The following is a 23,764-nucleotide window of genomic DNA, read 5'->3' on the forward strand; positions in this document are numbered from 1 at the left end:
TTGCTAGCATTCTGCTGCAAGAAGACAAGCTGAAAGCAAGACTCAACGTTAACCAGTCTCCCTGTTAACCCAATTTCTGGGCTGTAAGCCCTTTGAGGGCAGTGATGGTTTGTGAGAAGTGTCTGTCCAGTTGGATGAGACCTGGATCCTGCGGAGGGGTGGGTTTCCAGGGCTCCTCACATCAGACGGCTCTCCCGGGCCCTGCATCTATCACGGCAAGCTGGTCTTGGAGAGAACAGAAACAGTGCTTGAGAGATGGATGTCGATGGCAAATGGGCTGTGATGATCATGCGTCTCCATTTTCCCCTTAATATACATGATGAATAAACTTAATTACACGGAAAATTGCTGCCTTTGAAGGATGGGGCGTGTGTGGCTTTCTCAAGTTGCTTAGTGCTTGCTCTCTCTCAAAGGTCCAAAGACAGGGACCCCGAGTCACCACCACGGACTCCGGGACTTGCCTTCACGGGATAGCCACGCTCAGGCAGAGGTAGAGCCAGCTCACAATGAAGCAATACAGTGTTGGCTCTGAGAAGACCTGGAGTGTTCACTTCATCCAACCACCCATTTTACAGATGGGGATAATCGAGTCCTGGAGAAATGGACGTGATGACTTGAATCAGGGCTCCATCTCTTCCTTCTCCAAGCCTGAATATTGTCCTGATCCAAAAGACTCATAAGTCAAATTCCTCTTGATTTCAATATTTTCCAAAGCAGACATTTGGGAGACTGACCCATGCGAAGGACGTACTCTCTAAAGGGCAAAATTCTGAGCATGGGGCCAGACCAGAACCAATGCATAACAGAAGTTAGCTGTCATTTTTATTGTTTTTGTGGTTATGACTATTACAAATTTTAGGCATTGAATAAAACCAGCTCCCCCAGGAGGAAAGAGAGAGAAAGTCAGGACCTGGTAGGGAGGAGACCTGGATGATGGTATAGCCTCTGTTACTAATCATGTGCAATTTAGCAAACCCACACCAACCTCTGAGTCTGTTTCATGTCCTGTAAAATGAACGTAGTAATCTTTTCTGTTAACCATCAGCAGCCTATTAGAGGCTCCGGATAGCTAAAGAGTGTCTGAGCCTCACGGACTTGTGAGTGGTTGTGTAAAAGTTATTAACGGGAGACTTCTGTACCATATCACTGCTCAACTGGTCACAGACAGAGCCAAGGCTTGGGCAAGCGTCCTGTGGTCTTCTGGACTCTGCTGAGATGGAGATAAGCTGGCCTGAAGCCAGGTGGGCAGAGGCAGAATGGCAGGGAGGAAGTAAGAACACCGAGGTCTGTAAGCAGCCTTCACCTTTATTCAGCAGACATCTACTCTGGGGTGGTGATGTGCCAAAGGAGGGGCGCAAGCTGAGCAAGACGTGGGATCAGCTCTCAAGAGCTCTCAAGACTTCCCTGGTGGTCCAGTGGTCTGCCTTCCAAAGCAGGCAACACGGGTTCAATCCCTGGTCGGGGAACTGAGATTGCACATGCCGTAGGGCAACTGAGCCCACGTGTCTCATCTAGGGAACCCACAAGCCGAAAACGACAGAGCCCATGCTCTCTGCAGCCCACACGCCGCAGCTAGAGAGCAGCCCATGCGACAAAACAAAAGATCCTGCCTGCTGCAACTCAACCCCAAAGCAGCCAAAAACAAATAAGTAAATATTTTTAAAAAGAGGAAGCACAGAGTCTAGTAGAAGAGACAGACGCAGCATCAATCAGTTAGTGTCATGACTGAAAAACAGCCGGGAGTGGATGCAAAGCACAGGAGGCAGTTGAGGCGGACCCTCGGAAGGAGCGTGGGACTGAATGCACCGTGTATTCATTCATTAGTGCAAGTCAGCATGCAGTGTGTCTCATGCGCTGGATATCCCAAAATGGATAAAACCCATGTGGTCCCTGCTTTCCCTGACCCCGCAGTCTACAAAATGAGACTGAGCCAGGCCAACAGGCAGCAGTGGGAAGGCCACGTGGAGCAGAAGGAACAGCATGGGCAAAGACAGGAAGGTGGGATGCACCTTGGTGTTCTTGGAGCAACAGCCTTTCACAGGAGATGAAGTTCGGAGGGTGTTGGTGTTAGTCAATCAGTCGTGTCCGACTCTCTGCAACTCCATGGCCGGCAGCAGCCCGCCAGGCTCCTTTGTCAGTGGAATTCCCCAGGCAAGAGGACTGGACTGGGTTGCCACTTCCTTCTCCAGGTTATCTTCCCAACCCAGGGATCGAACCCAGGTCTCTTGCATCAGGGGGCAGATTCTTTACCATCTGAGCTAACAGGGAAGTGCTACGGGAACCCTCTCTTGTTCTGCAGGCCGACAAGGAGCTGAAATATCTAATCCCTCACCTTGGAACACCTACTCTTCTCTCAAAATACCCTGTACAACAGGTTAATGGAAAAACAATTGGGATCGATTTCTACAACGGAACATTACCCAGCCACAAAAAAGGAACGAGGCACTGACAGGTACCACGGCGTGGGTAAACCCTGAGGACGTTACAGTGAGTGAAATACCCCACACACAAAAGGACAAACGGTGCATGATTCCATGAGTCACCTAGGGTAGGCAAACTCACTGAAATAGAAAGTGGAGTGGAGGTTATCAGAAGGTGCGGGGAGGAGGAAATGGGAGTTATTGTTTAATGAGTACAAGAGCTTCTGTTTGGGATGATGAAAAGTTCTGGAAATGGTTGGTGATGGTTGTAAAATGTTATGAATGTACTTACAACATCACTAATATATATACTTAGAAATGGCTAAAATGGTAAATATTATATATGCTACGTGTATTTTGCCACAATTTTTTTTAAACTTCTATTGAATATAGTTGATTTACAAGGTTGTGTTTATTTTTTTAAATTTTGGCCACACCCTGCAGCATGTGGGATCTTAGTTCCCCAACCAGGTATTGAACCTGCACCCCTTGCATTGATTGAAAGGTGCAGTCTTAACCACTCGACCACCAGAGAAGTCCCTAAACATTTTTGGGGGGTGGTGGGGGTTTCCCTAGTGGCTCAGTGGTTGAGAATCCCCCTGCCAGTGGAGGCGATGCGGGTTCAGTCCCTGTTCCAGGAGGATCTCACCTGTGGCCCTTGTGCCACAGCTACTGAGCCTGCGCTCTAGAGCCGGTGCTCTGCAACAAGAGAATCCAGCGCAATGAGGAGCCTGTGCGCTGCAACAAAAGGGTAGTCTCCACTCGCCACAACTAGAGAAAAGCCCGCATAGCAACAAAGACCCAGCATGGCCATAAAGAAAGAAACTACCCCCGCCAAAAAAATTTTTTTTAAGTGAACTAAGCTTCTCTGGGGCTTCCCTGGTGGCTCAGACAATAAAGACTCTGTATGCATGCAGGAGACCCAGGTTCAATCCCTGGGCTGGGAAGATCTCCTGGAGAAGGGAATGTCTACCCACTCCAGTATTCTTGCCAGCAGAATCTCATGGACAGAGGAGCCTGATGGGCCACAGTCCACGGGGTCGCAAAGAGTCGGACAAAACTGAGTGACTAACACTTTCACACAAGCTACTCCGAGCTACCGGTGTATCTTTTAAATACTCACAAGTTCATTCATTCATTCCATAAATATTTATTAAGCATCAGCAACAGACTAGACATGGCTCCAAGCGCCGGGGAAGCAGAGGCAAAAAAAAAAGAAAGAGAAAAACAAAGGCCCCTGCGAGCACGGAGGTGATAGGCTTGCAGGAGCCAGACAGTAAACAAGTAAATGCATTAATAAACCAGATAATTATAGATGGTAATGAACTAAGGAGGATACAAACAGGGCAATGTGCTGGGGAGGGATGGGGAGGGAGGTTTTCTACTTTGAGATTGAGTTCTGGGCAGGGCTCCCTGCAGAGGCAGCTGGTCCCCTGAGTCCTACCGGAAGCAGCCATACAAACAGCTGGGAGAAGAGCAAATCTCAAGATAGGCTGGACGCCCTGTGCATAATATGTGTTTCCCTGTCTCTCTCTCTCCCCGACCTGCCCAAGTCTTTCTGATGCTGGCCCCACTCTGAGAGGGTATGAGGGTCTGGGGCTGGATACAGACACAGCTGACTCAGGACCCTTACATAAGCATCTTCCAAGCCTCCCTATCTGAAAGGACTTCCCCGAGTCTAACTTCTCTCTCTCCTGCTACAGGCAGAAGGAGAGAGACTCTTCAGAGAGGCGGCCCTCGCTCTGACCCTCCCAGCCATCACACTCTCTACAATCTCCAACCCTGTCACCTGAGACGCACAATGGGAGAGAGGAACCCGATCACTAATACCAAGCAGTCATTGATGGTGCAGCTCGAGAACTGTAATATAATTAAGTCCCAAGCTGGGGCTGGCCCATTAGCGCCTTTTAGATCATCCAGAGACAGTGGTTTCCTTAATGAAAGGCTCTTCATGACAAAATTGGGCTTCCATCCATCTCCATTATGGGGGGCAGTTTACCTGCTTACACACGCGCCACGCGCACTCCCTGGCAGGGGGTGGCGGTGACTTGAGGTTGCGGAATGGCTTTGCAGGCACCAGGACACTGATAAACAGCCTGTCCCAGCCACCGAAACAGACAGAACATCCAATTCTCCCGGGGCCGGCTGTCTGCCAGTGTCTGGAGGATGAGGGTAGACGGAGATTTCTTGGGATGGGGCAAATGCTGGCCAAGACAAGAAGGTTCCTGCCTCGGGGAGTAGGTTCAGCCAAAGTGACGTGCAGGGCGACTTCAGCCCAGCAACTGGGAGACAGGATTTCTATCTCAGCCTAATGGGTACACGTGCCGGGCGCTGCGTGGGTCTCACTCCAGCTTTTGCATTCATGCCAATGAGGCAGCTACACTTCCTTATTACTCCCCTGACCACAAACTCACCACCCACTGATTCTACCCTGAAGATACTACCAGGATCTGGACGCCATCCTCCATCACCTCCGTCATGGACGAGTTATCATCACCTCCATCATGATCTTCCCACCAAACTCCCGGCTTCCACTCATGCCCTCTTCCAGGCGGTTGTTGTTCAGTCGCTCAGTCGTGTCTGACTCTTTGCAAGCCCATGGACGGCAGCACACCAGGCCTCCCTGTCCATCACCAATTCCCGGAGCTTGCTCAAACTCACGTCCATCAAGTTAGTGATGCCATCCAACCATCTCATCCTCTGCCGTCCCCTTCTCCTCTTGCCCTCCATCTTTCCCAGCATCAGGGTCTTTTCCAATGAGTCTTCTCTTCTCATCAGGTGGCCAAAGTATTGGAGTTTCAGCTTCAGCATCAGTCCTTCCAATGAATATTCAGGGTTGATTTCCTTTTGGATGGACTGGTTTGACATCCTTGCAGTCCAAGGGACTCTGAAGAGTCTTCGACACGACGGTTCAAAAGCGTCAGTTCTTCGGCACTCAGCCTTTTTTATGATCCAACTCTCACATCCATACATGACTCCTGGAAAAACTGCCAGAGGAAACTTTTTCGTTTTTCTAAACTTCATTGTGGTGAAATTCACATAAATGGAACAATTTCACTCCTAGGTATACACCCAAACGAACTGAAAACAGGTGTTTCAGCAAATTCTCATACACGAATATTCCTAATAGCACCATCCACAATAACCAAAAGGTAGAGACCACCCAAATGTCTATCAGCAGGTGAATGGATAAACAAATGGAGTCTATCCATATACGTTACTTTTTTTTTTTGGCCAGGAAATGCAACTTATGGGGTCTCAGTTCCACAACCAGGGACCAAACCCAGGCCACGGCAGTGAAAGCCCAGAACAGGGAACTGTAAGCTACCAGGGAATTCCCCATCTATCCATACGATGGAATATTACTTGGCTGTAAAAAGGAAGCAAGTTGTGATACAGGCTACAATGTAGATGAAGAGGAGGGGCCTTTTTAAAAAACAATCATGTGCCTCCCCTGCATGGAACTAGCCACTGGTCTCTTTGAATGACCTCCAGACTCTGTGTGAAGATCTGTGAGGTCCTACGCCCCCATTTTCTCTCTGACTTTTTTCCCATGCCTGCCCTCCCCCCTACACAAATCCAGGTCCACCTAGCCAAAACTATGGTTTTTCTAGTAGTCATGTATGGATGTCAGAGTTGGACCATAAAGAAAGCTGAGCACCAAAGAATTGATGCTTTTGAACTGTGGTGTTGGAGAAGACTCTTGCGAGTCCCTTGGCCTGCCAGGAGATCCAACCAGTCCATCCTAAAGGAAATCAGTCCTGAATATTCATTGGAAGGATTGATGCTGAAGCTGAAGCTCCAATACTTTGGCCAACTGATGCAAAGAAGTGACTCACTGGAAAAGAACCTGATGCTGGGAAAAATTGAAGGCGGGAGGAGAAGGGAAGGATGAGATGGTTGGATGGCATCACCAACTCGATGGAAGTGAGTTTGAGCAAGCTTTGGGAGTTGGTGATGGACAGGGAAGCCTGGTGTGCTGCAGTCCATGGGCTTGCAGAGAGTCGGACATGATTGAGACACTGAACTGATGCAGACTTTTATTCCCAGCCAGCCCCTCCTTTTTTCCCAATCTTCTGTCAGCTCCCCCCACCGACACAACCCCCCTTTGGGCATCAAGGGGTTAGCCTCTCCACCCCTCTGTTTGCCCAGACTCAAGTTCATTACGCTGACTAATTGCTTCAAAGTCAGCAATTCCACCATCACTAATGGAAAATGTATCTGCAAGTAATAGATTAATTGGCCACCTGTGATCAGCTCTGAACCAGAGGATCACTGGGCACGCTGGACCCACCCAGCCCCTCCTTCCAGAGCCTGGAGAGGAAACCAGAAGCTGGACTCAAGGGGACGTTGGGGGCATCCAGAGTTTCACTGACCATCGCCCTGAGAAAGGCCTGCCAGTCAGTTCTGTCCCTAAAGAGACACATCCTACATCCTTTCCAAAACATTAAAATGCAAGTGTGTTAACTTGAAAAAAAATGAAAATTTTATCAGCATAATTAGCCACCAAATATCAGATCTACAGCTTCCCCTTACCCCAGAAGGGAGGGGGCGTTCCTCAGAAGGTCTAAAGTCATTAATTAGAAAGTAACACTTACCCGTTTGCACACTAGCTATGTTCCATCACTGCCTTTTCTCACTGAATCCTAGAGACAGCTCAATTGTTGCTGGTGTATCGTTATCCCGTTTTACAGAAGGGAAACTGGGCACAGAGAGATGCAGCAACCTGCCCAAGGTCACAGTGAAGAAGTAAAAGAAGTGACCCAGGGGAAACTGCAGGTCTGCGTGACCTCCAAACCAGATCTTTTTTTTTTTTTTTTTTTTTGGCCACACTACGTGGAATGCAGGATATTAGTCCCCCGACCAGGGTTGGAAGCTGTACCCCCTGCAATGAAAGCACGGAGTCTTAACCACTGAACTGCCGAAGAACTTCTCCAAACAAGACTTATTCTCCTCTGCTCTAAGGACAACAAATGAAAGGCCTTGCACAGGCTAAATCTGGCCCAGGGCTTGTGTTTGTAATTAAAGTTTTATTGGAACACAGCCACATCCACTCATTTATATACTCTCTGCATCACAACGGCTGAGTGAGTTCAGTTCAGTTCAGTGGCTCAGTTGTGTCCGACTCTTTGCCACCCCATGGATTGCAGCACACCAGGCTTCCCTGTCCTCCCAGAGCTTGCTCAAACTCATGTCCATTGCATCAGTGATGCCATCCAACCATCTCATCCTCTGTCATCCCCTTCTCCTCCCGCCTTCAATCTTTCCCAGCATCAGGGGCTTTTCCAGTGAGTCAGTTCTTCGCATCAGGTGGTCAAAGCATTGGAGTTTCAGTTTCAGCTTCAGCATGGGTAGTTAGGACAACGTCTGAAATATGTATTATCTGCCCTTTGCAGAAAAAACTTGCAGACCGATGCCAGACCCAGTTACCCTTCCCAGTAGATGGGATTTGCACCGTAGCAAAGTGAGGGGGAAGAAAGCTGAGACAAGGGGCCGACGTGAACCTGGCGATGCGGAGGGAAACCAGTCTGCAGGAAGGTCTCTGTGAGCCTGGAAGCAGAGAGGGGAGCTTAGAATCGGGGAGAAGCAGAGGGAAACAAAGAAGGGGTTAGCAGGCTCACAGTAGGCACTCAACAGATGCTTGGGAGATGGAGGATGAGCAAGGCTGGAGTCTGAGAGGTGGAACTTGGCAGAGTTTGCCCCTCTGCCTGCCTGGTAAGTGAGTACCTGGTAACTGAGCACTCCCCACCTCCTTGCTGGTCGAGGAAGTTTTACAGGCTGCAGAGTTGCTGGAGGCTGTAAAAACATGAGGGCTTTTTTCCTTTAAGTCTCCCCTATAAGTCACCTCAAAGCATTTCCCTGATCGATTGGCTCTTCTCCTCCTTGTAGGAGCCCTCCCCGGGGAACTGTTTGCCGAAAGGAATTGGCCAGTTTGCATTTAGTCACCTTTATCTGACCCAGGAGATAAATCTCTCTTAGTTTAGTTTTTCCACAGGGAGGGGGGATTCTTGGAGGCCCTTTGGGCACCGGGCAAAAGCTGGAGACGGCGCTAATTCAGACGCTGATCATTCCAAATGGGAGCTGATAGGAGGGCCTGAGAGAGCCCAGTGTCCCTGGGAAAAGCAGGTTTCTCTAAGGGACCAGGTTTATAAAGGTGCATCTGAGCCGCCTTGAAGCACCAAGCTTCCCTCTGGGGAGTCAAGTACATGGATGGTGGCCCCTGAATGGGCCAGCAGTGGGGGCACTGTGGTTAGGGAGAAAACGGGTCCCCTCTGAGAGTGACACGAGCCTGGGTGGAGAAGCTGGACGTAACACAGTGTACCCAGGGCCGCGTGCTCGCATCACAGGCTCCGGGTTTCCAGCCCAGCTGCAGGACCTCGGGTGAACAGCTTCCCTTTGGAGCCTCAGTTTCTTCCCCTGTGAAATGGACATAAAGATACCAACCTCATAGCCCCGACCTCCTAAAATGGTCTGGGAGATTCAATGAACTTCTGCATTTAAACAAAGGGCTCAGTTCAGTCGCTCAGTCGTGTCCGACTCTTTGCAACCCCATGAACCACAGCATGCTGGGGTTTCCTATCCTTCCAGAGTTTACTCAAACTCATGTCCATCGAGTCGGTGATGTCATCCAACCATCTCATCCTCTGTTGTACCCTTCTTCTCCCGCCTTCAATCTTTCCCAGCATCAGGGTCTTTTCAAATGAGTCAGCTCTTCGCATCAGGTAGCCAAAGTATTGGAGTTTCAGCTTCAACATCAGTCCTTCCCATGAACACCCAGGACTGATCTCCTTTAGGATGGACTGGTTGGATCTCCTTGCAGTCCAAAAGACTCTCAAGAGTCTTCTCCAACACCACAGTTCAAAAGCATCAATTTTTCAGCCCTCAGCTTTCTTTATAGTCCAGCTCTCACATCCATACACGACCACTAGAAAAACCATAGCTTTGACTAGACGGACCTTTGTTGGCAAAGTAATGTCTCTGCTTTTTAATATGCTGTCTAGGTTGGTCATAGTTTTACTTTCAAGGAGCAAGCGTCTTTTAATACCATGACTGCAGTCACCATCTGCAGTGATTTTGAAGCCCAAAAAAATTAAGTCTGTCACTGTTTCCACTGTTTCCCCATCTATTTGCCATGAAGTGATGGAACTGGATGCCATGATCCTAGTTTTCTGAATGTTGAGCCTTAAGCCAACTTTTTCACTCTCCTCTTTCACTTTCATCAAGAGGCTCTTTAGTTCTTCTTTGGTTTCTGCTATAAGGGTGGTGTCATCTGCATATCTGAGGTTTTTGATATTTCTCCCGGCAATCTTGATTCCAGCTTGTGCTTCATCCAGCCTGGCATTTCACATGATGTACTCTGCATAGAAGTTAAACAAGCAGGGTGACAATATACAGCCTTGACGTACTCCTTTCCCGATTTGGAACCAGTCTGCTCAGCACGTGGCAAACTCTGAATAAAGGTCGCTATTCCTGTTCCTGGGCTTCCCAAGTGTCTCAGGGGTAAGGAATCCCCCTGCCAGTGCAGGAGATGCAGAAGACATGGGTTCAATCCCTGGGTCAGGAAGATCCCCTGGAGGAGGAAATGGCAGCCCATTCCAGTATTCTCACCTGGAGAATCCCATGGCCAGAGGAGCCTGGTGGGCTACTGTCCACAGGTCTCAGAGTCAGACATGATTTAGCGACTAAACAGCATTCCTACTCCTATTACTATTATTGCTGTTATTTGGCTGATGCAAAAAAGCAGAGGCTATTATTCATGCACGTACCCTGCTAGATCCCCTCCCACCAGCACACATGGTTGATGGAGCCCACCATTCCCAGCTTCTGCATCCCCTAGAAAAAGTTATTCCACTGATGGTCAAATCTATCAGAAAGAACCCACTGGCATCCCCAAAGATGCAGATTTTGTATCCAGAGATCCTGAACCCCTTCATGAATAAAGTTCCTTCCACTCAAAGACTCTCCCCTTCCCATAAGGTTTTTCTGGGCTCAGGGGAGATCCTTTGAGATGCTGTGAAGTCAGCCTTTATGAGAAGGATAAAACTCTTGAATCTCTGCCTCCCCTTGGGGACAATCCACAGGTGACAAGGCTCAACCCAAGGAGACCATCACAAAGTGTCAGTGTAGGTACTGCCCAGCATCAGACAGACCACCTTTCCAATCTCAGATCTGTCACTTTTTAGCCTGGTATTTAAATCTCTATAAGCCTCAGTTTCCTCATCAGGAGAATGGGAATACTAGTTGGTCAACCTCATGGGATTATCAAGAGGTTAGCAGAGATAATACATCACAAAACCCTGAACCTAGAGGCTATCACACTGCGCATGCCCTGGAAAGGGTATGATTATAAAAGATATCATCATTAACAAAGAGCCCCTGATTGCAGATAGAACGCCATGACTTTTAATCCCAGTTTGGCCACAAAATAACTGATGATCTTGGGCAAGTCCCTCTTGGCCTCAGTTTACCCCTCCTGCTCACCAAAGCCTCCCTCCCCTCTGGAAATCCACCACACTACTGCCAAGCTCCATCCACACCCGGTGTCAGCACCGAGTCTAAGCATCTTTGCTCCTGAACCTCTGCAAATCTCTGAATGGAAGAGCTGCTTATTCACTGTGTCTTTTTTACCAAGAGCAAAAACCCAGGGGTTTTTCGAAGCCAGGACTCACCCCATGTCCTCTGCCTCTTTGAAACACACACACACACAGACACACACCTTGGCAGAAGACCCATCACCGGCTGCCTTCATCCTCCCCCCGCTCCCATCACATGTTCATCCAGAAGTCCTTGTCAGAATATCCCCCCCGGGACCAGCAGGTGGGAAATGTCATTTTGGATCCATTACTAGAGCTCTAAGGTGCTTAGAGATGATCAACACCAATTCCGACTTCCATCCAGGGAGGAGGGGCGGCTGGAAGCAGCACGCATCTCCGGCAAGCGGTCCTGCCGCAGCCACCCCAAGCTGCTGGGTACCGCCGCCTGGGAGGCAGGCGAAGGGGGCTCTCCGGGGGCCAGGGGGCCCTCGCCACTGTGCCCTCAGACTTCCTGCCATGGCTGATTTGAATAATTCAGCAAAGCCAGGTCTCCTGGGCACTATTGTCTTCAGTGAAGGCAAATCAGTCGCCTGCTTGGCCTGTTAAGAGGGCCCCTGCCTGCTGCCTTTTTCTGTAAATCAGGATTAATGAGATGGTGAGGGGAAGCGCCGGGCCCTGGGCAGAGATGCTGGCAACTGGCTCTCCTGGAGCTGTGGCTTCTGCCTCCGTGTCCTCGGGCAGCCTTCTGTGGCACTCATCAACTTGTCGATCACTAGCTATCACACGCCCTGCCAGCCCTCACCTCGGCCCCTCTGCCAGCCCCCAGGGCTCCAGGGGAAAGAGAATGCAAGAGAGAGAAAGCTGTCCGCAAGGGGGCTTTGCCCCCTCACCCCTGGCTGCCCGGCGGACTCGGCTGGTGTCAGGGGCTGGGCTCCTTTCCCTCCAGCTGCACCCAAGAGAGAGGCGTGGGGAAGATCCTCCCAGCCTGAGGCTGGCAGACAGCTTGTTAGGCTCCGAGACAGCGAGCATCCTGGGCCTGGCTCTCTGACAGCTGTCACTCCCATAGGGGACACCTCCCTCCCCATCCTCCTGCCTTGGGGCAGCTAAACAGGTGGACTCTGGTTACCCCACTGCTAGGCTGTGTGACCTTGGGCCAATCACTTAGCTTCTCTGGGCCTCAACTGCGTTATTTGAAAAGTGGAGATGAAAACATTTATTTGCTGCACAGGGGGTCAAGAGGATTCCATGGTGTGCAAAAGGGAAAGTGTTAGTAGCTCAGTCGTGTCCGACTGTTTGTGACACCAGGGACTGTAGCCCGCCAGGCTCCTCCGTCCATGGGATTCTCCAGGCAAGAGAATCATACTGGAGTCGGTAGCCGTTCCCTTCTCCAGGGGATCTTCCCGACCCAGGGATCAAACCCAGGTCTCCTACATTGCAGGCAGATTTTTTTCCATCTGAGCCCCCAGGGAACCCCTTTCCAAGGTACATAGGCTTATAAATTCCTACCACCAGCCAATATCCAGCCCATAATCATGTATCATCATATCGTATCCATATCATTTTCATTATTAACTCTAGAATCGTGCTACTCTGAGTATGGTCCACAGGCCGTGCCAGGTCAAAAACTATCACCTCCAAATAGTGAGGTATGCACAGAGAAAGAGAGTAAATGTTAAGAAACTTTTATAATAATTAACAGGAATTTTATGTCTCTTGAATCTAATGATAAAAAAGCAAGGGCTTGGACTTTGTAGTTCTTTTTGATTTTTCATTTAATCTTTAAAAAATTCATTTTTTACTGGATTTTACAAGTGTCAGTCTGCAATGAATAGGAAATCTTGTTAAGAAGAACACTGGTCCTTCAGCACAGGTAGCTTGAGAAGCAGGGTTCTAGATACTCTCACGTCACACAGGTCCCCTGGAGAGCTTGTTAAAATAGTTTCTGATTCAGCAGATCTGGGTGGCACCTGAGAGTTCGTACGTTGTTTTTTTTTTCCTTTCTGGGGGAGGACAGGGAAAGGGGTTTCCGGCTTCCCAGGTGGCGCTAGTGGTAAAGAACCTGCTTGCCAGTGCAGGAGACATAAGAGACATGGGTTTGGTCCCTGGGTCAGGAAGATCCCCTGGAGGAGCGCACAGCAACCCACTCCAGTATTCTTGCCTGGAGAATCCCATGGACAGAGGAGCCTGGTGGGCTACTGTCCATGGGGCTGCACAGAGTCAGACACGTCTAAAGCTACATAGCACGCATGCAAACTTTGGGGGTTTTGACTGCCCTGTGCAGTAATGCAGAACTTCCCTGGCCAGGGATCAAACCCATGCCCCATGCAGTGGAAGCTCCAAGACTTAAGCAGTGGACCACCAACGAAGTCCGAATCTGCATCTCTAATAATAGCCTAGAGGATGCTGAGGGAGCTGGTTCAGGGATCACATGGGGCTGGTGGGGGGGGGGGGGCGGGGAGGGGGGAGAGTAGGGAGCATCCTGGCTGATGCTCTGTCCCCTGCCTGACCCAACTTCACTCCTTCAGGTTCCCCCAACACCCAGAGAGGCTGCCCCCTAGTCTTTTCACAGATGAGTACTCACCAAGGCCTCCAGACCCAGAGGCTACAGCTCAGAACCCACTGCGGAACCAGAGGCACATGTCAGAACTCCCAACAGCAGCAGCAGCCAGCGACTAACACGTGTCGAGGAGGCACCCTGTGCCAGGCTCCGTGTGAGGCCCTAGGATGCCCCACCCCAGCCACAAGTCTCTCTCTGCAAGTCCTTGAGACGCGGGTGTGTACATGCATGCCTGCTCACTCAGTCGTGTCCAACTCTTTGCGGCCCCATGGACTGTAGTCCACCAGGCTCCTCTGTCCATGGGATTTTTCTGGCAAGAATACTGGAATGGGTTGCCATTTCCTCCTCCACGGGATCTTCCCCACCCAGGGATCGAACCTGCATCTCCTCTGTCTCCTGGATTCCAGGCAGATTCTTTACCCACTGAGCCACCAGGGAAGCCCTTGAGACACTGCCTATCAAACCCCAGCAGGCTGCCAGGCAATCTGCACACAACCAAGGCAGCTATTGTCATTCTCCTGCATGACCGCTTCCTACTCACAGCACCTCTTTAAGGTAAGGTGTATGTGTTAGCTACTGCTGTGTAACAGATCAACACGAAAACTAGCAGCTTAAATCCTGGGCTTCCCTGGCAGCTCAGTGGCAGAGAACCTGCCTGAAAATGCAGGAGACACGAGGCTGATCCCTGAGTCGGGAAGACCTCCTGGAGAAGGAAATGGCAACCCACTCTAGTATTCTTGCCTGGGAAATTCCATGCACAGAGGAGACTGGTGGGGCTACAGTCCACAGGGTTGCAAAAAAGTCAGACGTAATTTAGCAACTAAACAACAACAATGGAAAAGCCACTGTTTCCCTTGAGCCTATGAGTCAGCTGGCTCTCCTGCTTGCCTGGGTCTGCCTTGACATATACCGGCTGGCTCTCTTATGCATCTGTGGTCACCTGGCTCCCAGGTGTTTTAGAATAGTCTCAGCTGGGACAGCTCATGTCTGCTCCGTGTGGTCTCTCATCCTCTAATAGGTTAGCCTGATTCTCCTTCTAAGGTTCAGAGAACAGAGTGAACAAAGCCTCTTGGGACCTGGGCTCAGAACTGTCATACCTTCACTTTCACGATGTCCTATTGGCCAAAATAAGTCACATGGACAGCTCGAAATCAAGGAGTAGGAGGAAAGACTCCACCTTGAGACATGAGATGTAAAGTCACATTGCAAGGAGCATAAGCACAAAGAGAGGGGGAGGTTCAGAGCCATTTTTTGTAGGCTTACCGTTATCTCTCTTTCTAGAGGAAGATACTGAGGGTCAGAGAGGTTCAGAGACTCACCTGAGGTCAGATAGCAGCAAGAAAGGGAGCTCTGCCGGACTCAAAAATGTGCTCTGAACCACAGCCAGACTGCTCTGTGTGCAAAAAGGGAGAGAGAGAAAAAAAAATACATTTTGGTAACTCAATTCACCAAAGGAAGAGGATTTTCAAATATTTTGACATCTCCAGTGGAGGTTTCTGCCTGCCCGGGCTCCCGTGCCACCCCCTGCCCTCTAATCACAGGCCTGTTTTCCATCACCTGCTCTCCTCTTCCCTCCTGGGCCTTGCAGCTTCAGGCAATTTATCTTTCCCTCTCTTTTTTAATGGTCTCTTTAACACAAGGGTTTTCTAACGAGACAAATTGAAGGGCTTGGGCAGAGCTCGCGTGTGCTCGTGGGAAGGTACGCAGTGAGAAGCAGAAGGGAGTCCAGAGAAGGGACCGGCACAGACCAGGTGGTCCCCAAATCGAAGAACTGGGGAATTATGTCTTGTCAGGCACCTTGCCCAACCTTGTCCCAAAAGTCTAGGGCTCTTGTCCTGGCTTCTCCAGATTCCCACGGTCCCGGAAATGTCCATGGAAACCGTCTGGAGTAAGCTGCAGCAGATGGCTAATCTAGAAACTCAAGCAGTCCAGAAAGCTTTATTTTGTTTGTAATTGAGTATCATATCTATAGGGCTTCCCTGGTGGTTCAGTGGTAAAGAATCCGCCTGCCAGTGCAGGAGACTCTGGCTCGATCCCTGGGTAGGGAAGATCCGCAGGAGAAGGAAATTGGCAACCCACTCCAGTATTCTTGCCTGGAAAATCCCATGGGCAGAGGAGCCTGGTGTGCTGCAAAAGAGCCCTTTTTTCCAGAGGCTGCACAAGAGTCAGACGTGGCTTGGTGGCCAAGCAGAAGCACGCATAATTTCTATTTAAGCCTGTGCTCAACCAAGTGACGGAAATAGTTACTGTGCATTTAGGGTCCTCTGCCTGCTTTCTCCAGGGCTGTGTCTGAATTCTGGAGGGGATCCTCCCTGGTGTCCAGCGGCTAAGACTCCACACTCCCAATGCAGGGGGCCTGGGTTCAGTCCCTGGGCAGGGAACTAGACCCCCCATCCCAGGCAAGAATACTGGAGGGCGGTTGCCATTTCCTTTTCCAGGAGATCTTCCCAACCCAGGGATCAAACCCACACCTCCTGCATCTCTTGCATTGGCAGGCGGATTCTTTGGCCACCTGGGAAGCCTCTCCATGTTCCCTTTACTTCCCACCTCACTCTATCCTGCAGCCCACGGAGTCTTTTCCAGCCTCAGAGACAGGACCACTTCACTCTTCCATCCTTCCAAATCTTTTGTCATATGCCCAGTCCTTGGCCGGCTTTTAAAACTCAAAAGCCAAGGCTGGATTCCTTCCTTATCTGAGTTCTGCTGTGTCATCCTTTCCCTGAGGCATGCCGCATGGTCTGGCTGCTGCCTGAGTGAGGAGACGGGCCACAGCACATAAATAAATGCACAGAATTATTTTTTTTTAAAAGAGGATCTAAGTTAATATTTTCCTGCCAGACTGTGAAACACTGTGTTTGTGTGAGTTGCCTTTTTCATCTCTCACGATTTTCTCAGTGACCCTATAAGAAATACATCAAATGTCCCCATTTTATAGATGAAGAAACAAATTCGGAGAGGTCGGATGGCTTGCAAGACCCAAACCCAAGGACGGTGGCATAAGTGGCACACAACCCTGTGTTTTCTTCTTCTTTTTTTTTTAAGCAGGAGTTTTTCATTTAATTTTTTAAATTTTTTATTTTTTTGACTGCTCTGGGTCTTCGTTGCTGTGTGGGCTTTCTCTAGTTGCAGAGCACAGGCTCTGGGGCACAAGGGCTTCAGTGACTGCATCTCCCAGGCCCTTGAGCTTGGACGCAGAGGTGGTGGCACTTGGGCTTAGTTGCCCCGTGGAGTGTGGGGTCTTAGTTCCCAGACCAGGGATTGAACCCGTGTCTCCTGCATTGGAAGGCGGATTCTTAACCACTGGACCACCAAGGAAGGCCACACCCCCATGTTTTCTGACCCCAACTCAGCACTCTGAACACAACTGTATTATTTCCCTGTGTCTTCTATCTTCTTTACCTTCTGAGATCTGTTTTCTTCAAGAGTTTTCCCCCTGCTGCTGAAAGGGTACAGTATTGTGACACAATTAGCTCTCTTTGGGCATCTTGACCAGACATAAGCATTCTCCTAAGCTAAAGGAAAAACTCCTGAATGAGAGAATTTTAGACATAGGCATAAGTGGGTGAAAGGTCACTAAACTAATCAAATATCTCTGAAATTATACACGAAAGTTTCACCCACAAGTGAGTTGGGCCTTCTGGATGGGAAGGATCAGATACAGAAGGTGAGAGAAACAGATGGACACACAGACAGAAGGCCAAGGAGGAAACGACAACCAGTGACCCAACCCAGCCTCTCACAACATGGGAGCTCCCCAAGGAGTGTCGGCTTCGAAGCCAACACCAACTCTAGGAGGCTCTTAAATCTGAACTCCCAGTGAAGAACAGATGGGAAATGGAAGGAAAGCAAAGTTCAAAATATGCTTTCCATATTTCTTGCCTAAATTTAAAAAAAAAAAAAAGTTGTCAGGAACCACTGATTGCCTGTTGCCAGGGGTTATCTGCACCCAGTGAATTCCCAAGTCAGCAAAGGGTGCTTCCCCTCTCGGATCCAGCTTGTCTACCGCAAGCAGATAGCTGGGAGTGCAGGCCGTCATCCCACCCCCGGACCCGGCGGGTCCACCACATGAGAAGGGAAGGGTGCAGACCTCAGAGGCATGCAAACCTGGGTTCAGATTCTTTAAAAAAAAAAAAAAAAGATATTTATTTTTGTGTATTTGTTTATTTGTCTGCACTGGGTCTTTGCTGCAGCCCCTGAGATCTTTAGGTGTGGCATGTGACTCTTAGCTGTGCCACGTCCCTGACCAAGGATGGAACCCCAGCCCTCTGCCTCCAGAGTGTGGCGTCTTAGCCCCTGGACCACCAGAGAAGCCCCTGGGTTCAGATTCTGAATCTGCCATTATCTGTGTGACTTTGAGCAAGTTATTCAACCTCTCTGGGCCTTGGTTTCCTCATCTGAAAAGTTTCCTTTTTTTTTTTTTTAATATTTATCTATTTGACTGCACTGGGTCGTAGTCACAGCATGAAGGATCTTAGTTGAGCCATGCAAGCCCTTAGTTGAAGCATGTGCGTCTAGTTCCCCGACCAGGGATCAAACCCGGGGCCCCCTGCGTTGGGAGCACAGAGTCTTAACCACTGGACCAGGAGGGAAGCCCCTGTAAGGATCTTTAATGATTTAAATAAATTAATGTAGAGTCATGTTTGTATGGTTGCTACTAAAATAAGACATGGTGGTTGTAGCAGAAATGGTACGATGTGCTCACCAAATGCTACTTCGTATTCATCTCTCCTGGACACGTAGAAAATCACCCTTCCTAGCCTCCTTCCAGGTAGCTAGGGTCACGTGACTGGTTCTGAGTGGAGGTCACAAGCATCACTTTCAAACTGTGGAAGTTCTCTTGCCCCCTGTTAATATACGAAGCCTCCTGTTGAAATGCAGAAACATTCAAGGAGCCTAGATCACTGAATCACCATGTGGAACATAGCTGCCCAGACCCACAGTGGACTTTACAGGGGCAAAAAAATGAGCTTTGCTTACGAGGCATTTTTGCGGCAGTAACCTAGCTTATCCTGACTAATTCAGCAATCCTTGGTATCAATGTTGTGCTGTATCAAAGTATATGTGTGCTCATTTGCATACTCAGTCGCTCCGTCCTGTCCGACTCTTTGCGGTACCAGGGACTGTAGCCCGCCAGGCTCCTCTGTCCATGGGATTTCCCAGGCAAGAATATTGGAGTGGGTAGCCATTCCCTTCTCCAGGGGGTCTTCCTGACCCAGAGATTGAACCCAGGTCTCCTTCAGGGCGGGCAGATTCTTTACTGTCTGAACCACCGGGGAAGACCAAAGGCTCCCATTTAAATTCCAACAGTTAACTGGCTAACAGACCCACATGGGATGTATGGACGGCTTTATTCAGATGCCTGTTGGGAGCGGGGGATGATATGGCAGGTTGATTTGGAGCGAAGGGGGGTAGCAAGAGCTTATCGCAGGGAACCACAAGCACCTGTCCAAACCCAATCATTTCAGAGCATCCCAGTTCTCTCATATCGAATAGGTGATGCTTTCCTCATATCCATTTCTGCTCCTCATCCCCCGCTCCGTCCTTTGTACCCCCAACTCTTAATCGCCTGGCATTATTTTGCTCTTCTTGGCCACATTCTGGCCCCTCATACCTGAGGGCAGAGGTGCAGCTGCTCTAGTTTTGACCTTGGACACGGCCAACATGTAAGGCTCTGTCTCAGTCAGCAACCCCCACTGCACTCCCACCCCTGGTGCCTCGCCATGGCATGGACCAGTATCTCACAAGTGGGGCTTGGACAAGTTGGTTAAAAAAAAAAAAAAAAAATTTTTTTTCCCCGGCATAATTGAGCCAGAAAGTCTACATCCCAGGATCATCATGTCTAGAATCAAAGAAATGCAAAATCAAAGTGCTATAGTAGTTGAGGATAGAGTGCTCAAGTATCAAAGAACACTAAAAACCCCTGAATCATAAAGAAACCGCGGAACTACAGATCCCAGCTGAGCCTAAGTGGAAATTTAACATGTTAGGCCTGCTCTACCCTCAGGCAGCTATTTGCATGAACTGCAGTGCTTGAGGGCTGGGAGCTGGAGGAGGTGCAAGGCGACGTGTGCTTAGGATCCAGGAGGACAGTAGGCAAGGCAGGGTGGTCCCTGACTCCTCTGGTACCTAGAACCACACCCGGAGAGCTTTGCGGTCTTTCTCATGAAGCTTCCCTTGAGTCAGGCTCCTCTGAGCCCTCTTCTCAGCTAGATCTTGTCCTTAGTACCCGTTCTTGCCGGACCCGCATCACCCACTTGTAGTAAGAATCCTGTCAAGTCATTGAGAGAATCCCTTATCCTTGATATCTGACCCCCTGGCCTGCCTTCAGCATGAATCCCCTCTACCCTCGGGACTTCCATGGTGGTCCAGTGGATAAAACTCCACAGTCCCAATGCAGGGGGCCTGGGGTTCAATCCTTGGTCAAGGAACTAGATCCCACATACTGCAACTAAAGATCTCCCACGTGGTAGTGAAGATCCTGAATGCCGCCATTAAGACTTCCCTGGTGGCTCAGATGGTGAAGCATCTGCCTACAATGCAGGAGACCCGGTCCTTGGGTCAGGAAGATCCTCTGGAAAAGGAAATGGCAACTCACTCCAGTACTCTTGCCTGGAAAATCCCATGGACAGAGGAGCCTGGTAGCCTACAGTCCGTGGGGTCACAAAGAGTCAGACACGACTGAGCGACTCCACTCACTTTCACATAATCAAAAACAGAATCCCCTCTATCCTTGATGTCTTCTGTTAGTCACTGACCATTCATACCACCACCTCCAAACTGCTTCTTGGCTAAAAGTTCTCACTGTTCTTTCCATCTCCCCTATCAGAAGAGTCCTGAATAAAGTCCATGTGGAATAGTTTTTCAAACAAAATCCAGTAAGTAGAATGGACAGAGCTGTTCAGCTTGAACACAGGAAGGGAATGTGAAGTCCTTCAGTTCTTACATAATCCAAAAATAATAAATGCTGGAGAGGATGTGGAGAAAAGGGAACCCTTCTACAATGTTGGTAGGAATGTAAATTGGTACAGCCACTATGGAGAACCATATGCAGGTTCTTTAAGAAACTAAAAATAGACCTACCATATGATCCAGCAATCCCACCCATGGGCATATATCCAGAGGAAACTATGGATTGAAAGGATGTATGCACCCCAACGTTCATAGCACTATTTACAATAGCCAAGACGTGGAAGCAACCTAATTGTCCATCGACAGAGGGATGGGAAAAGAAGATGTGGTACATTTATATGATGGAATATTACTCTGTCATTAAAAATAATAAAGCAATGCCATTTGCGGCAACAAGGATGGACCTAGAGATTATCATACTAAGTGAACTAAGTCAGAGAAGGAGAAGGATCCTATGACATCCTTTACATCTAAAAATCCGTGATACAAATGAACTTATTTACAAGTAAGAAACAGACTCACAGATTTAGGGAATAAACTTACCGGTTGTGAGAGGGGTGGAGAATGGGGGGAAGAGATAGTCAGGAGTTTGGGGATGGACGTGTACACATATTTAAAATAGATAACCAACAGGGACCTACTGTATTGACACAGGGAAGTCTGCTCAAGTCATACGGCAGCCTGGATGGGAGGGGAGCCTGGCGGAGAATGGACATGTATATGTACGCTTGTATCCCTTTGCTGTCCACCTGCAGCTATCACAACATTGTTCATTGGCTACAGTCCAATGTAAAACAAAAAGTTTAAAAAAAAAAAAACAGTAAAGTTGCTGACAGTCTGCTTGCCACAGTGCCTATGTGTAATATTGATGAATCAGGAGCCGGGCCTGGAACTGGCTGTGGGTCCAAGCGCCCAGAATATTCAAGCACTCTCTTGCTGTTCCCTGATGCCATCACTTGGCTTTACACTGTGATTCTTCTACCACGGGCACTTGTTCCAACGTGAATTTCCACTGCCGCCCACATGCTGCAGCCTGGGCAGACAAGCCTCCTGCCTAGAAGCAGATTCCAGGCCCCGGGGAGGACAAACAGTCCGCCACCATTACACAGGGACATTGTGGGACAAATGAAGGGCCTGTACGCCCACCAACATCTGGAAGGAAGCAGCCTTCGATCTCCACTCTCCTCCTATCAGAGGCCAAGAGCCACTTCTCGTTCAAGCCAATTGAAAAGAGCAACATTTTGCTAACCTCCAGTCCCCCAAAGCCCAACCTGGACATTTTGGGACCCAGGGACATTTTTCTCAATAAATATCTTCTCCCCAGAGCGAGACAGCCTGCCCGTCCTCATTGCCCTTGGAAAAGCTTGTCTGTTAGATGTTCTGAGCTGCCGAGTGCCTTCCTGGTTAAACATTTATTCTGCAGCTTTTGTGGATAAATAGATCCATACATGTGTCTGCATGGTTAGGATTAAATATTAAGAAGACGCACAGGCAGAAACCTGGTCAGCCTGAATGAGATGAAACTTGGGGAGCAAATGGCAAAAGGTATGATTGGCGGATCTGAGTGGGGATGAAGGGGGAGTGATTCACGTCACTGTGGCCCGTCAGGTCCTGGGTTGCCCGGGTAGAAAGAAGCCCTGTCGTGACTCTTCCCCTCTTCTTTTCTTCTCTTCCGTCCTTCTCCCTCCTTGCTTTCTCCTCCCTCCAAGGCGTGGAGGAGCCGCCTTCCCTTCCAGCATTCACAGCACCACTCCAAATCTGACTGCCTTTTACAATTTTATTTGATTAGGTTTTACGAGCTGACTCTCTCGACGACGTGGCGCAAGTTGCCGGATATGTCAGAGGCCTGGTGGAGACCGGAATTGAAATGATTCTAATTACATGTGATAATTTTTGCATTCTAACATAAAACAGTTGCCCAAAAAAAAAAAAAAAATCCCATTACAATGGTTAAAAGACAAATCATTTAGCGAGTCTCTTTCTTTATTACTTTATTAGACAATTTACAAGGCAACATTTTGAACAATGGGATCGGGTGATGGCCCAAGGCTATCCAACTGTAAGTTGCACTAAGAAAAGGGAGTTCGTCTATTGTCATCAGTCAGAAAGTCAAATGCAATCATGGGGACTCCATTTGGCTTGTCAAATTAGCCGCTGTTTTAGGTCATTAGCATGGCGGAGCATTGCAGGCATGGAGATCAGGCCCCCAGGTCTGGAAAGCAGCAGTGAGAAGCCACCCAAGATACTTTGGATCACCTCCTCCAAGCAGCCTCCGAGCACCCCAAATCCCAGCCTCCACCACTGTGGGAACACCAATGTCTACTGTCTAAGCCCCCGTCTATGGTCTTCTGTCACGGCGGCCTGAGCAGACTAAGACACTGACCGATACGCCCTCACTTTACAGACGAGGAAACCGAAGTTCAGAGAGTCAGAGATGCTCGACCAAGGCAGCGTGGCGTGAGAACAGCATGGAGACTTTATTGACACCGGGGGGGGGCCAGCGTTTGTCTTCCGGCTGCGATGGTTACCTTTATGTGTCAGTCTGACAAGGCTTCAGGGATGCCCAGACAGCTGGTCAGACACTATTTCTGGGGATGTCTGTGAGGGTGTTTGAATCGACAGGTTGAGTAAAGCTCATCCTCACCGACGCGGGTAGGCATCACCTGATCCACCAAGGGCCAGAAGAGAACAAAGAGGCAGAGGCAAGGCCAGTTCACTCCCTCTGCTTGAACTGGGGTGTCCACCTTCTCCTGCCCTTGGATATCAGCCCTCATGGTTCCGGGCCTTCTGACTTGGACCTGGACTTCTACCGTTGGCTCCGCTGGTTCTCGGGACCTGGGGTGTGGACTAGAACCACACTGCCAGCTTTTCTGGGGCTCAGTCTTGCAGACGGCAGACTAGGGGACTTCTCAGCCTCCATAATCACGTGAGCCAATCCTTCATAATAAATTCCTATCTCTCTATAGATCTATAAATCTATTGATATATCTAATCCATACCTACCTACCTACCCCTATCTAGCTCAGCTATCTATCTATAGATTTACTGGGGGCTTCCCCAATGGCTCAGCAGGGAAAGAATCTCCCTGCAATGCAGGAGACACTGGAGATGTGGGTTCGATCCCTGGGTGGGGAAGATCCCCTGCAGAAGGAAGTGGCGACCCACTCCAGCATTGTTTCCTGGAAATCCATGGACAGAGGAGCCTAGTAATCCAATTTCCATGGAATCCCATGGACAGAGGAGCCTGGCAGGCTACAGTCCAAAGAGTCGCAAAAGAGTCAGACACGACTGAGTGACTAAACACACACACATAGATCTACTGACCTAGCTAATCTATGTACCTA

The 23,764-nt window shown here is 49.3% G+C and overlaps 1 long non-coding RNA gene across 1 annotated transcript in view; it reads right to left on the reverse strand.

Moving 5' to 3' along the window:
• LOC122693281 overlaps positions 1 to 23,764 on the reverse strand; it is an 81,359-nt gene that overhangs the window by 24,250 nt on the left and 33,345 nt on the right. Inside the window, exon 2 of the long non-coding RNA XR_006340845.1 lies at positions 14,831 to 14,904. This is a non-coding gene — a long non-coding RNA (uncharacterized LOC122693281). The remainder of the gene's footprint in view (positions 1 to 14,830; positions 14,905 to 23,764) is intronic.

This window comes from Cervus elaphus, chromosome 5, assembly GCF_910594005.1.
Source record: "Cervus elaphus chromosome 5, mCerEla1.1, whole genome shotgun sequence".
Classification (NCBI taxonomy): domain Eukaryota; kingdom Metazoa; phylum Chordata; class Mammalia; order Artiodactyla; family Cervidae; genus Cervus; species Cervus elaphus.